At 29.7% G+C, this 16392-nt stretch overlaps 1 pseudogene; it reads right to left on the bottom strand.

The window, feature by feature from the left end:
* Positions 1-2643: 2643 nt before the first annotated feature.
* On the bottom strand, positions 2644-3851 carry LOC18610358 (transcription factor MYB106 pseudogene; annotated as a pseudogene).
* Positions 3852-16392: the final 12541 nt, after the last annotated feature.

The following is a 16392-nucleotide window of genomic DNA, read 5'->3' on the forward strand; positions in this document are numbered from 1 at the left end:
AAAGAACAAAATTTGAATCTTTTTTTTCTCAATTAAAAAAATATATATTTATAGAAGCTTAGAAATTAATTAATTAATTAATTAATGTATCAACTCTCTAATCTTGCTTTGCTTATGAGAATAGAATGCAAAATATGACCTAACTCAAAAACCCTAAGCCACTCGAAACCGAACCTAATTATAACTCAATAATATATTAAAATAGTCTAATGATTTGGCTCCAGATAATCTTAATTTAAAATAATTCAAATTTTAAAGTAATCCGATATGTGTGGTAATTCGAATTCGATGACTTTAAACCAAGGGCGGACCACCTATCTTAGAGGGAGTGGTGTCATGTGGCATTACTCATTTACTAAAATTGTTCACTTGTAATACTACTAATTTAGAGTTTTATTTAGTTAATATACTAATGAACCCACTAATTTTTTTTTTTACAATTTTGTAGGGACAGGGTCAAAAACTCTAAATGAAAATAGATTTATCAAAAAGTAATTTATATATTAATACTTAAATACCATATGGAAAGACAAATAAATTTCCTTTTATAGTTTAAAATTTTATTAAAAAAGTCAAAACCTAAAGTATCCCCTGTTTAAAAATTCAATTTCTACTCTTCTCAGTCCTTGATTGTGTTTTTTATCTTCTCAAAACAACTCATTCAGATTTCAGTTATAAAAAATTTTCAACCCAAATTAAGTGTTTAAATGCATCATGTCTAAATATATTTTTAATTAATTTGATAGATTGGGTTTAGGGTTATAATTTAACTAATAGAAAATAGTATTGCAAGTCAAATAATATCTTGAAATTATGAGTATTTATTTATTTATTTTGTAGATATATTGTTTGATTATTTGATTTTTATATTTAACTTTATATGGTTTGTGGATACTTATACTTACTATTGATTATTGAATTGAAATTTGTCAAATTGTTAATTATTGAACTTGATAATTTACTATGCAAAATTATATTTTATTTAATTCTAATAATTTAATTTATGCTAATGAAAAATGAGTAGTAATTTTTAATAGGTTTTAGGATAAATAATTCTTGAAAAGATATTTTAAAATACAAGAAATTGTCTTGCAAGACTCAAGTCCTGGCCAACAACAACATAATTTTACTCATGGTACTCAACAATCTTCTAAGCAAAATTGTATTGAATTTGATTTAAGTGCTTTTCCGTCAAATCCTGAATTGAGGAAATTTTTTTTTAATTATTATTTATTATTTTTGTTATGACACCACTCATAAAAATTTCTGAATTTGCCCCTGCTTTAAATAGTCTGAGATCTGAGTGACCTAATAAAAAAAAAAAAAACTCCAAATCCAAAAATGTCTTGACTCAAAAATGACCCAAATCTGCTCGCTTGTTACCAATGCTTCTAAAATCGAACAATTCCATTATCTAGAAATAAAATAATAACTTTTGTTATAGGTTTTTTGGCCTCGAGTGCATCATTTTTATAGTGAACATTGCATCCTTCGTCAATTATTTGTTTTTTTTTTTTTTTTTGAATGATTAAAGAATGAGTGGATATCAAAGAAAGCTGGGAGAGGGTCCCTGTTTTACAAAAGGAGGCCTTGGGGTCTTTACACCAGCAGCTGGTAACCTTCGTCAACTAATTGATTAAGAGGGGCAGGGAGAAAGAGAAAATGGCAACAAACCGACCAAATTTACGAGAAAACTTTGGTTCACTTAACTGTCAAACCTGGATTCAGCCAAGGATCCCTATTAAATGCTATTTCTTCTTGCTTTCCGCGTTCTTATACTGATTTTCTGCAATTGTTGCAGCCTTGCAGGTGTCACCATGACTTTGCAGCACAATTAATAAGCCAATGACTCCACATTGCAGTGCGTGTTTTTTGCATAGCTACATTCTGCTTAAATACTGGCAACCCGGCCATCGACTGATCTGTCCATGTCTTCATAAATACTTCCTGCTCTCAATTCATAAGGTAGCTTCGACATAAAGAGTTTTTAAATTCTAGTCCTATATTTCGATGTTTCATCGTAATTCTGTCAATGATTGAGAAAGTTCTCTCTCAAAATATACCCCACAACTTAAAGAGAGGGATGTTGGCTGAGCTGAAAGCTGTGATGCAGCAGGCTTATATGAGTGATGAACCTGTTGAGGTCAGTTTTGGTTGAGTTTCACTGATCATAGCTGTATGTATTAGGGGGGATAAGGCAGGTTGAAAGTTATTGTTGATTGTTGTTTTGATATAAGGGGAAAGAACTTATGTTGTTTGTTATGATACTAAGGTGTGTAACGTTGGATCTACAACAGGGTGATGTAAGGGGGATGGCTGTGTTTGCAAAGGAGTTTTTCCTCCTTTTTTTGTAACAGATGTGATTAATTTTCATTTATTATTCCTACTCCATGGTACCACGCCCTTACTCTACCATCACCATGCAAAGCCCTATTTCCCCAATACTTCCAATTTGCAGAAGTCCCAAACTCTCAATCCTCACCATGCATCTCTACTCCCCGGCTCCTTGCCTGTGCCTTTCAATGATGGGTCATCAAAAGGTACTTACCAACAGTACTAACATAATCAAATATATGGACAAACAATTAACTACAAAAATAAAATAGAAATAGGCAAATAGCATAACAAATGTTTGATTTTTGTTCAATCGATTGGGTAACCAAAATCATGCACCGAGATGTCCCAAAAATCTTCAATGGTGTTTCCTGAAGCAGCGGTCCCATGATACGTCGTATCATGCAAAGCCATGGAGGTATCAAATCTTTCATTTAATTCTGGTATTTGGTTTGACCTGTCGTCCAACATCAACTGATCATCTTCAGCAATTATTGCTTCCATGTGCGTAGAGCCAGCAGCTGCTAGATCAAGCTCGTTTGTTGAGCTTACAGGGATCGAGTTGTCCAAGAATGTTGTTGACGGTGGAGGGTCAAGGTTGTTATTGGTCATGGCGAACATGCCAGCAACTACGCTTTGCCATGCTTTGAGTACGTCAAGGCACTGTGATCTAGTCGAAGGAGCTGATGGGGTTCTGGTACTCCTCGGTCTAGCCGAGAAGCCTGGCTTATTATTTGGGGAAGGTTTCGACTCTAGTTTTGACTCTCTGACCAGCCTGGCTTCGGCTTCGAGACGAGCCCCCTCCCACTGAGCCATGTGGCTCAGTGTGCCAGTGTTTCGCAAGTGGCCACCACCAGCGGAGCTGAGGGGGTTTGATATGGGCTTGTGGGTGGTGGGATCAATCCCCATCTTGCTAAACCTTTTCTTAATATGTGTGTTCCAGTGGTTTTTGATCTCATTGTCTGTTCGGTTGGGTAAGTGAGCTGCTATAGCCGACCACCTAGGCAAAACGGTAGATTGTGCTATCAGTAATCAGAAGGATCAGGAAAAAAAATTGAATGCATACACGCACTAGCTAGATTTCTTACTTATGCTTCCCAATAGAGAATAAACTATAAACTACTTGTGCATTACTGTAGTAATTTCCACCTGTTTCCAAGAAAAGCATGGAGATGAATGATGGTTTGTTCTTCCTGTACGCTGAACTTTCCCCTCTTGACATCAGGTCTTAAGTAATTGATCCACCTCAGTCTACAGCTCTTTCCACATCTTTGAAGCCCTTTAGTCATGTACACCAGCAATGACAACGAATAAGAAAACACAGAACAAAGTTGAAAGACGTAATTCTTGGTCAAGATAACTTGAAAAATTTGAGGATCAGTACCAGCTTTTTCAGGCAAGGTACGCCAGTTTGCGAAGCCATGTTCTTCGATATAAGCTAACAGCTTCTGGTCTTCATCCGGAGTCCATGGCCCTTTCTTCAACCCCATATTCTCGCAGTATGCAGACCTTGCCATTTGTAGCCAACAAGCAGCAAATAAGTCCTTTTCAAACAAGTATATCTTCCCGAAAGAATTAGAGAAGAAGAATTCGGAGAAAAAAAGGCGTTGAGGGGACAAGCCAAGATGAAATGTGCTTCACCGATATATAGATCCATCTACGGATACGTTAATTAATTAAGTCTTGATAGTGAGAGTAAGAGGTCCAAAAACTGCTCAACCTTTTATCCTTTGCTATTTAAATTGAAAATATTTTTAATTTTTTTTATTTGTTCACCGTCTGATTATCCATCCAGTGTCGTTACCTTATTGCACACCGTTAATTAACGTATTTCATTCAATTAAAAGTTTAGAGACATTTGGTACGATAATATAAACTGGCGTATCTATGAGACAAATCTTTTTGTCCTATTTTAAGTAGCAATTATATTGCCTCAGCTTGCTGGTGGATCATAAATGAGCCTAATTATTAACATAACTGGGACAGAAAATCTGAGCACGAATTGTCAGAAGAAAAGAGCGACTATACTTTAATCAAAAAGACATAATTACTATCAAGTTATGACCCAAAGAAAACAGAAGAAGCAAATTTAAATAGTATATATTAAGTGAACTTACTCATGATTGAACATTAATAAACCGGTTGCATCAAATTTTGTTCACTATTCTTGGGAAACGATTTGCACCCCTCACAAATTAGGTGCCATGGCTTTAATTTACAAAACTTTTATAATTTATTTTTATAATTTTGTTCACAAATTTTACATTTTTTATAATTTAGTTTTATATTTTTAAAATTTTATAATTTCATCCTTACAAAACTTTTAAAGTTTCTAACATTTTTTATTTTTTTGAAAATTTATAATTTTATCCCAACAATAATTTTTTATTTGGTGAGATGTCCATAACAATTAATTTTAATAAAAGTAAAATAAAACCTATTGTAATAGAATTATTCTCAAACCCTACTTCTCCAAAACTTTTCACAACCACCACCTCTTGCATGTTCTCTTTTCTTTTTATTAAATACAGTAGAAATTTTTACTTATTTTATTTTTAATATTTGTAACTTTAAATTTTTGTTATTTAATAATTTCTATTTACTATTTTGATTTAGGATTTACCATCTTAGCCATTTTTTTGTTGAAAGTAACAAAACATGAATTTGATTAGGCACCTAAAGTTAGTTATTACTTATTTATTTAGGGATTACTTGATTGCTTTCCTACAAATTCTTTGTGTTTTTTTTACTTAGATTCTTGTGAACAATTAAGTTTTTTATTTAGGATGGCTTCCTCATTGAATTGTTTATTGATATTATATTTAAATTTTGTGATTAATTTTAGGGAACGGCTTCCCTATTGATTTGTTTATTGATAGCCTTAATATTTTTAAGGAGATTACTTCCTATTTAGATTTTTGTTATTATATTTGTTAATTTTTGTTTATTGTTAAGTTTATCTAGAAATTTAGATTATCATCAGTAATTCTTTTAAATAAATTATTAAGATTGATCTCTTTGACTAACTTTCAGAATTTGTTTATATAATTTTCAAATAAATTTTTTTCATCAAAGTTGCTTTATACTTTTGTCAAATATTGAACTTATAGTATGAATGTTTTATAGACATTATCTTTTAACTTTTCGCCCCCTCAAATACGAAATTCTGGCTCCACCATTGCATGGCTCTTGCCACCATTATGTAAGAGTACAGGGTGGCTTTCATGATATCAAATATTGAAATATCAATAAAGTGTTACGTGGTGCTTGTATCCTTTAAGCAACTTAATACATATATTTATTGTGTATTGTGATTATACAAATATCATTTAATTATTAATTACGAATTATCATTATTTTATATATTTATTTAATCAAAATAAGTTCATGAATGTAATTAATCTTGTTAAATAGAAATCGTGAATTTATTCATTTTTACAACAAACTAAAATTATATTCGATGTATATTTAATTAATATACTCATAAACATTAAGTCAAGTAAAAATATCTATAAAAATACAATATCTCAAACGGTAAAATTAAACACAATAACTTCTCATCTCAAAAGTGTAATAAATCAATAATGACAGATGAAATGCGTAAAATATTGTGTGAATACAACATAGAAAATCTAAATTGCACTCAAACACAATTGCAACAGTGGGTGTCCAAAAAGGTCAACTTACAAATGAGCCAAGCAACAATATCAAATACGATCAAGAGGTCATTAGAGCATTTATCAGCCAATATTTATTTTCTCTTACAATACGAGAATACTATAATAGAGCTTCTTAATGTATTAAGAAAAGTTGGAGATGAAATCCTAAAAAACATTAATTTCAAGAAGAAACAAGTAATATTGGAATTATATTTTATAAAGACCTCATAATTGAGTCAAGTGTATATATAATTTTAATATATAAAGAGATTATTAATTTATATATCAAGTGGAACCAATATTTTTTTTTTTTAAAATGTATTATCTTATAAATTTAACGAATAATTAATTTACCACGTTGGTCTCAAATTGAGACTGACAAAAGATATTATTTAATTGAAATTATTAATTTATAAGATATTAATTTATCAAAATTTTATTGTATTTATCTCCTTATCCCATGGCTCTAGTCCACAATAAGTTGATGTTTCATCACACCTCGGCAAAGAGTTAATGTTTCTTTTGAAAAATTAATTGGGTCCAGCTCATATTTGTGGTCAGTAGTGCTTGCCATTGGAAGGGTGCTGATCTTTTTAGCTTTATATAGTAAAAGCTATGGGTCTTCTGCACAATAATTTCACAAAAATGAAGTTCATTGCCATTCTATTGAATTTGTGGGCTTGGTAGGGAGTAATGAGTGCTTAAATATATATAAAATATTCAACATAAATGTTTCAAATTAATCTTTAGCGAGCGCCTGTTGAGCTTGTTATAAAGTTGTGCGATGAATTTATCACGTTGATTGTTAAATTTTTTTTTTTTTTTACCGACACACATGTAAAATTTGTCGTTGATAGGTCAAAAATGTTTTATGTGTGGTGATGCTAGGTGAAAGGTGGGCTGAACTGTAATTTACATTTTATTGTTTTGAGGTATTTGATGCCCTTCATTGAGTGTTCTACTATGTTGTTTTGAATTGTTTTATGTTGTGTTAAGATGATGATGGATGAAATCATAGAGATGAATTTAAGATTTTGTATAAAAAATAATTATATTATATATATATATATATCAAGCTATATATATAAACAAATTAAAAATTAAGCGGTGGCAGCCGCCTCTACCATGGCTCTGCCTACATACCAATTATGAAGAGTTTAAATGTGGTTATATGTAATTGACATTTTGATGATTTTCCTCGCAAAGACCTCATATACACTTCCATGATATATAATAAATATTATAAATAACATTTTAACTAATCTTAATAATATGAAGTATTGATTGGCAAAATTCATATATTAATTTAAAACATGATAACGTCCGTCATCATCACCTAAAAGTTTAATTTATTTCACATTTCAAACCATTAAATTAACTCGATAAGATATTTTAAGTATATACGCACCACCTAAAAATTTTTTTGTATGGAATTGAAAAGTACCTGACCATCCAAATATTATACATTTTTTTTCCTTTGCCTTATTATCAATAAAATGGTTCTTAGTCAATGTCTAGGTACAATTTTGGTCATTGAATGAATTTTATCATGAAAGAACACGCCGCCCTTGGCAAAAGACTAGGCTGCCCTATAGTTGAGAGGCATGCAGGACCAAAATTAGTTGTTCATCTCATAAGTATCCCAACTAACAGTACTGCTGCTAACTTAAAAGGTGGCTCAGATATAGTCAGAATTCTCTCCCTCTCTCTCTCTGGGGAAAAGACTTCAAGTGGTCACTCAAAATCTTTTACATGTGAAATTTTGTTGGGTGGAGAATAAATAGAAAAAGTTCATTAAATATCCACATCGCCATCAAAGGTATCAGAGGGCAGCATTCACCATCAGTTAAACATCTTAATTTTCAAGAAGTCTTGTTCTCTTATAAGCTAGAGACAAATCGGTTGTAGTCATACCTTAATCGGAAAGGCAGATCGAAATGCAGGAGATCCAAGAAAAGCAGCTGCTACAGAGACATTTTCACTTACATCAGAGCAAAATGACATGGTCCAAAGGCTTTATGCCTTTCAAAGCCACAGCACGTTGGCCTTAATATCTCTCTCTCTCTCTCTCTCTCACACACACACACACACACACGTATCTAGATTTAAATATAGATATAGAAATAGATAATATATAATAATAAAAATTGAGAACAGAATATTTACATTTGTTTCTTTAGAGAAAATAATATTTGATTATCATTAATTAAATTATTATTCAATTTAATTTGCATAAACTATTTGTATTGTTTCGAATTTGGAAAGAAAATGATAAAATTATGAAATAGAGCAGAAGTGAGAGGCTTATATATTTTCGCATGGCTCAAACGTACGAGCTTTGTAAAAGTAATTGCAGAGATCTGTCCATCGTACACATTTCAAGTAAAGCGAGTTACTTAGCAGATGTACTAACAAACTCGGGTGTTTTACACGTGAAAATGTCCTCTAAGCTACCTAAACGAGCTCGTATGTCAAAAAAAAAAAAAAAACCCTTTCCATTCAAAAAAGAAAAAAGAAACCCAAAAATATATATGTTGGCCCCAATAGATTCACTATTTGAGTCCATGGCCATACTCCCATTGCAATAAATTACTTGTACATATATTGAATTCTATTGGGAGGGAGGGGTAAACTAAAATCCTAAAGAATTTAATGCTCCCATTAGAAACCAATATATGTATATGATTTTTTGAGGACTCATAACGTCTATGATTGTCGCCTTCCATTAAAAAATTGAATAACATTACCCTTCCCTGCCAATATTCAAGTTGTTGGCCAACTAGCATTTTCAGGGATTATAATATTAATTAGAGGCACATCTAGCTATTGCAAAATTATTAAGTTTCTAATGTTAATCCCACAAATTAAGATTTTGATACATTAATAAGTACTACTAATTAATAAAATGCCGGCTTAACAAAAAAAAAAATACTATTAATTACTCTGGATGAACCGATAATTTAAGAATTTGAAGGACTGTGATCCCCAATTCATCTTTTTCTAAAACTAACAACATCGAACAATGGAATGACAATTATCGCTTCATCCTTTTTTGGCAAATACCTTGAAATTGTAATTACCATCAAGAAGATAGAAGAATTACAGAGTATTAGTTATGCTAAGTTAGTTTTGTTATAAGTTCTTTGTCAGCATGTTTGAGTTTGTTCAAGGGCTTCAATGCAAAGGTACCTATGTCGAGTAGGTTAAGAAAGACAACTTCACGTGTAAACAGCTTTAGCAACTCTTCCGAGTAGTACCAATTTAAGGTCACTGTTGGTAGTAATAGAATCAGGATTTCGTGTTTGAAAAGCAAATAAGACGTCAGTCAGTCGTGGGGCCTTAGGGAAGTGGACTTTGGGAAATAATTTTACTATAATAGCTTTAACTTTAATCTCTAAATTTATTAAAATTAGTTCGAGTAGGTTAATAGCTTATTTGGTTTAACTTTTTTTTTAATTTAAAATTTATTATGAAGTTTTTATGAAAAATAATAATTTTTAAAATTAAATTAAAACTGTTTGGTAAGTAGTTCGGTAAAATAAATTATATAAATTTTAATTTTTATTAAAATTACTATAAAAAGTATTTATGTCATCTTTAATTACCTAATAAATCAAAGTGGAATAAGTATGTTTTGAGCTTATGATATAAAATGTCTAGCAGATAATTTTTTAGAGTAAGCTGAGCATCAAAAGTCAAAATAAAAGTCCAAAAGTCATAAATAGGTATATTCATAATTTTAATTTTTTTTATTTAATTAGAAGTTCTATATAGGAATTATAAGTATAATAGAATTTTTTTTTTATTTAATTTACTTATATTAAGACTTTAAGATAGTCATGTTCTAAAAAAGAATAAAATATTTATTTTATTTAAATCTCTTGTTAACTTTTCTAGTTGTATTAGACAATTAGAAGTAGAGTTTTATTAGGACTTTGACCTAAAACACTATAAATAGAACCCTTAAACTTAATTCTTTTAATCATAAAATAATATTACAGATTTCTTTTCTCAACTTGAGTTTAAGTTTCTGCATTTGAAATTTGGTTATTAACTTTAAAGGGTTTTCATGCTAACTCGTTGCTTCAGCTTATATTCGATTTTAGATATTAAAATCAAAGAAATCCATATAGAAATGATTTCAGATGTTAAAATCAAATAAATCCATATAGAAACGGAACCGCTCTCGAACTTTGTATAATGGTAATAGTATTAGATTTTTGTTGGTTTAGCAGTGATTATACCATGATGCTTCAATTTCCAAAAAAGAAGAGAAAAGAGGAAATTAAGTTTTAACATTAAAATCATTTTTGATGAAAAAGAGAGAAAATGTTTAAATAATACTTGAATGCAACTTTCAATTTTGAGTTTTTTTTTTCTGTTAATTTTTGTAAGAACAAAAAAATTTTAGATTTTAATATTCTATTTATGGGTCTTATGTTTTTTTTTCTAATAGTCTTTGCAGACATAGATGTAGAAGAGAAAGAGATCGTGATTTACGTTGGAGAATGGTAATTTGTAGAAGAAGAGAGAAGAGAGGGAGATCGATTACGTTTGAGAAGGGTAATTTGCAGAGAGATGGAGAGGAGAAGGAGATCGATTGAGAAAAAAGAGTATTTCCTAAAGTTGGTATTTTTTTAAAAGAAGATAAAGGAAAGCACTTATATGAAACTTTTCTTTAAGCTTTTTTTTTTAAAATTTTGTTTTTTTAAAAAAAGCTACTTATTTTTTTAAGAGGTTCTTAAAATTCTATTTGTTCTGACTTCTACTTTTAAGAAAGAAATAAACTGAAAAAAAGTCAAGCTAAATAAACATTAAGAAAACAAGTTTACATGTAGACAGCTTCAGTACCCTTTCGAGTAGTACTAATGTACCATGTCATTGTCATTATTAGCGCATTTGAGGGGTGAACAAGAAGTGAGTTAGTTGTGGGGTTTTGAGCAGTAGAGTTTGGAGACTAATTCTATTGTAATAGATTTTACTTTAATCTCCAAGTCTACTAAAATTAGTTTGAGTAGATTAACAAGACAACTTCATGTGCGATAGCTTCAGTAACCCTTTCGTATAGTATTGATGTACCATGTCAAGGTCATTATTAGTAGTGATAAAGTCAAAATTTTTCGTTTGAAGGGTGAACAAGAATTGGGTCAGTCGTGGAGTCTTATAGCACGTTTGGTTTGCGGAATAGATAGGAATGAAATAGAATAGCTATTACGTGGGAATAGAATGAGATGAAAATAGAATAGAATAGGTATTACGTAGTTTGGTATGATAAATGGAATAGAGCAGGAATGATTATTATGACGTATTACAGTGTTTGGTTGGTAAAAATAACTTTAGAATAATAAAAGAATAAAAATAAAAAGACAAAAATACCCTTTATTATATAATGATTATTTAATTTTTATTTTTTAAATATTAATATTTTATTTATAATCTAATCATTAATATTACAAAATACTAATATTTTATTTATAATTTAAATTTTATAATGATTATTTATTTTTAAATTATTTTATTTTTAAACATTAATAATGTATAATTTATTTAAAATATTAAAAATTGATAGTTTAAATATTAATATTTTATTTATACTTTAATCATTAATATTAAATGTTATTGTGATTATTTATTTTTATTTTATTTTATCTTTTAAATATTAATAATTTATATTTTTAAATATTAATAGTTGATTATTTAAGTATTAATATTTTATTTGTAATTTAATCATTAATATTATAAAATACTACTATTTTATTTATAATTTAAATTTTATTATGATTATTTGTTTTTATTTTATTTTTTAAATTTTAATAATTTATAATTGATTGAAAATATTAATAATTGGTAATTTAATTTATAATTTAAATATTATTATGATTAAAATATTAATACTTTTAATTAATTTTTAAATTCAAAATATTTTATAATATATAATTAATAACTTAACCTTTTTATTATAATAAGATTTATTTTTCTCTATTTGCATTTTTCATTTTTTAATTTAAATTTCACTTAATAATTTAAAAATTAATATTTTAAAATACTAATTTTTTATTTATAATTTAAATATGTTATAATAAAAATATAAAAATATTAATATTTTTATATTTTAATTTAAAATATTAATTTTATAAATTTAAATTTGTAATTTTTAAAAATAAATAATGATATTTTAATCCAAAATGTATAGATTTTATTCCCATGGTTGTGGAATAGCTAATACCATGGAGGATGATGGTATTAGCTATTCCAAGCTTTTGCCTAATTTTAAAGAATAGCCATTCCTTTGGAATGACTATTCCTTCCCCAAGAGCAAACCAAACAAGGGGATAAAGTTTTGTAAGGAATAGAGGGGGAATGGCTTAGCCATTCCACCTACCAAACATGACCTTAGGGCAATGGGGTTTGGGGAATAATTTTATTGTAATAGGTTTTATTTTTTTTTTAAGTCTATTAAAATTATTTGTTGATTAATTACTATGGGTATCTCACCAAACGAAAAAATTATTGTAAGGATAAAATTATAAAATTGTAAAAAAAGTAAGAGTATACCATGAAATTTTAAAACTTTTGGCAAGGGGGAGAGGGCAGGGGGCCTACTAGCCTTTCATTCCCTCCGATTGTTAGCCACCAGTTCACTAGTTCAACCACAACCAAGATCTTAAAAGCTTGAGATCAAGGACGAATAGAATGTGGTGCTTCAGTTTTATGTTATAATTTAATTTTAATTTTGAATTGAATTATTAAATCGATTTATGATCTTATGTGTTTACCCTTTAATTACCCATCACGTAAAATCTTAAATCTATTACCATCGGAGACAATGATTTTTAGCAGAAAAGCACCTTGCTCTTCCTCTATAAGATTTGGAAAAGCTTAAATGAGGTAATAATGAATTAAAATATTTGCCCCAAAACGGCTTAGCTTCTCTTCAAGAGAATGTATAAATTTGAAGAATATATAGTATATTCACTCTCCAAAATCATGCACTTCTCTTAGTTACTTCTACGTGACTATATATATGTCCATTCAACTCATTAATTTGATAATGTAATTCTTGTTTGAATATTACAGATTTGATCTACCGGTTATTATCTTTTTAAAATGATTGACATTCCAAGTTTGAATTCGGTTCATCACTTTATATCTCCTGATCATATGAACCAAAAAATAATAATAATAAAAAAAAAAACCTTGTTTGAGTAACTTGATGGGGATGGACCAAAGTGAATTAAATTGTTTCAGGGTGACAGCTTTTTCATTTTAGACTGTGGAGCGTTCATTGTCATTTCTAGTAATGCTACGCCTAGGCTAGCTGGTTATGGACTGCTGGTTAATCAGTTATGCCTTAAGTTAAAGAGGCAAGAGAAATAGTAGCAATAAGCAGCCTTTTTCCTCTCTAAGTCTGATAAATAAAGGATCTCTCAGTCAGGGACTCACAGTTAGGAAGTAAAAAACCAATGAAGTCTTTAGGACCAAGCCCAGTTCGATGTCTAGTCCAAGCTATACCAACCCCCTACACATTCCAAAAGGAAATTCCTTTTCCTGGTAAAAATTTAACTAAAATGAATTAGAAAATAATGGACAAATTATTATTATTATGGTATTTACAATTCATTATTCATTAACAAAGTTTAGAACCACTCTTCATTAATCTTGAAAAGAAGGTAAAAGATTGGTACATATTCGATCAAAGTAAAATTCTTGGATCATTTCTTTTTTATATTAGAAAGAAATAACAAAACAGTATACTTATGTTAAAATAATATGTGAGAATACAATTTTTATAACATCACTTAATAAAACTAATGTACTGTTACTAGAAAAATTCTTAAAAAAATCGTGCCAACAAGATATTGTAAATTCGTATAGACAAAAAAAATTTATCAAATAATTAAATTCGTGATACATATAAATGACACGGACTTGTTATTTTTTCTTCAAAAGATCTTTGATATACAAATCCAATCAAAGTAAAAATTTTGGATATTTCATTAATCCATTTATGTTTTCCTACAGTTGAAATTCTCCCTTGAGAACCTCAAACTGGCTCTTTGACAAACTTTTCTAGACCCGAAGCCCCAACTATTGAATAATGATTATGTACAGCCATGTAGGATGGACTAGCATATGGGCTAAAGCATGGGGTTGCTCCCAGCCCAAACCATTGTTTTTTTCACTATTTTAATAAAAATTTTAAAACTTTTTCTTTATGTTGGCAGTGTAGGTGTGATTTCCATTAAATTATGAATGCATATTTTCTTTGTAAGATTATTATTTACATAATTTTTTTCTGTGACGGGGGAAAGAACAAACAAAACTACCTATATTATGCTAATCCATAATACACCTAAAGTGTCTATATATAAACAAGTGAAAATACTATTTGGAGGAATTTCGAAGATGTGTAATCCCAAAGATAAGTTTTCATAGTATAACTATTCAATTGACACATTAATTAGCTTCACGATGAATGTGAGAAATTGAATAATCTCAATCTTGTAAAAGTAACTTCTTAATATCTGTTCGAAGATGAGTATTCAGATCTATAGTAATACTTTGACTGAAAATTTTCTATATAACTAAAAAAGAATCAGATTCAACCTGTATTGTTCTATAACTCTTATTTCAACATAAACTTAAATTTTGATAGATAGTCCAAAGTTTAGCTGTTGAAGAGAAAGAGATATTGACCTTATATGTAAACCCCACAATCTAATTACCATTCTCATCCCTGGTCAAACCACCCGTTGCTGTCATTCCCGGTTGCCCTTTTGCACTCCCATGCATCAACAATAAGTTTGACATAGCGTTGCTTGAGTTTCTCCCAGACTATCATAATTTCTTTCCTCATTATTTAGTGCTCTATGCTCAAAGTAATCCAATGCCACCTTCGCCTTAGTCCAAATGTGTAGACAAGCATTGTGGGGCCAAACGAAAGACTCTTAAAAGATACTCATATTTACATAATTTTTAATTTATTAGTAGCACTATATATTATTTGCTACAGGATCAAACAGTCACCACCTTAATTAATTTCTCTTTTTTGCTTTTTGGTGTGTTACAAAAGTCATAGGTCGGCAGGCCATATGATCAGAAGGATTGTAGGCCCGTCCCTTACACATATTCCAAGAGCATTCCATTTTGTAATGCTTGAGATTTGACAACATGATTGCTCCAATTAGTGGAAGAAAAATAAATTATTTAGTGACCACAAATTATTATTGCCAAAATTGGGTTACAAAATCAATGGAGTTATTGCTATAGCTAGAACATGAACACCCCAATCTAGCTAGCGACAAGTAAATTAGAAAAAAAAATAAGAGTTTTAATTTTGAAAAAAAATAGTTTCATTTTCACGATCTCCATTTTTTTTATGGATGTATTTCAATCCCGAATTAAATATAATTAATTAGATTAATTAGCAAAGTATATACATATATATAGCATAAAATTTTTTGGTATATTGTGTAAAGAGAAATGCATTGTTGGAGCAGTAATAAATATAAAAAGATATTGGTGAAAAGGAAAGCAAGGTATTTATTAAAGATATTTAAAAGGGCCCAACAAGATTAGATGATGTAGGAGATGCAGCCATTATTACTACTAAATAACCATAAATAAAATTGAAATATACATCAATGAAGCTGATCAAATTCAACTCATACACACCTATTTCACACGCTCTGATGCAACCACCGCCATCCTTCCTTTTATTAATCCCTCTCTCTCTCTCTCATTTCCTTCTCCATCAAACTAATTTCTATTTCAATTGGATGATTGGCAAGAATTGAATAGATGGGTAGATAATTCTATAAATCCTAATTCAATGTCTGTTGTGTGGGTGTGACTAGATTACTTTTCTTCATATTTCCTCTTAGGAGGTTGGTCTGGGTTATTGCAGAATGTGATAAGGCAACTATGAATGTTAGTGTATCTTCATTGGATTATTTGTCTTTTGTTTAGAGGATTATTGCAGAATGTGGTTTAACAATAATAAGATCAATGAATTTCAATCTATATTTGTACATATATTCTTCACGTGAGAATGAAGAGAGATAAGAGCAAATCGAAGGTGGTTATGGGGGTTGATGGCCACCACTTTTAAGTTTTTAATTTTTGTTTCAAATCGGATCATTAATCTGATTTATAATTTTATACGATTATTTTGTAATTATTTCTGATGTAAAATCTTGAGTCGGCTGCCAGGTTTGCACTTGTAACTAAGAGGAAAGCCACAAACAATGGGAAGGTGCTTATGTTTATATCCCCATTATACAGCGATACTGATTTTGGCAGTGGTAGGCTGAGACAGCAGACTAGGAGAGACTAAGGCTGACTGCAGTGTGGCCCATTCATTAATTGATTCATCTTCAATGGGAACTGACACTCACAC

Source organism: Theobroma cacao, chromosome 2, assembly GCF_053813885.1.
Source record: "Theobroma cacao isolate CCN51 chromosome 2, ASM5381388v1, whole genome shotgun sequence".
Taxonomy (NCBI): domain Eukaryota; kingdom Viridiplantae; phylum Streptophyta; class Magnoliopsida; order Malvales; family Malvaceae; genus Theobroma; species Theobroma cacao.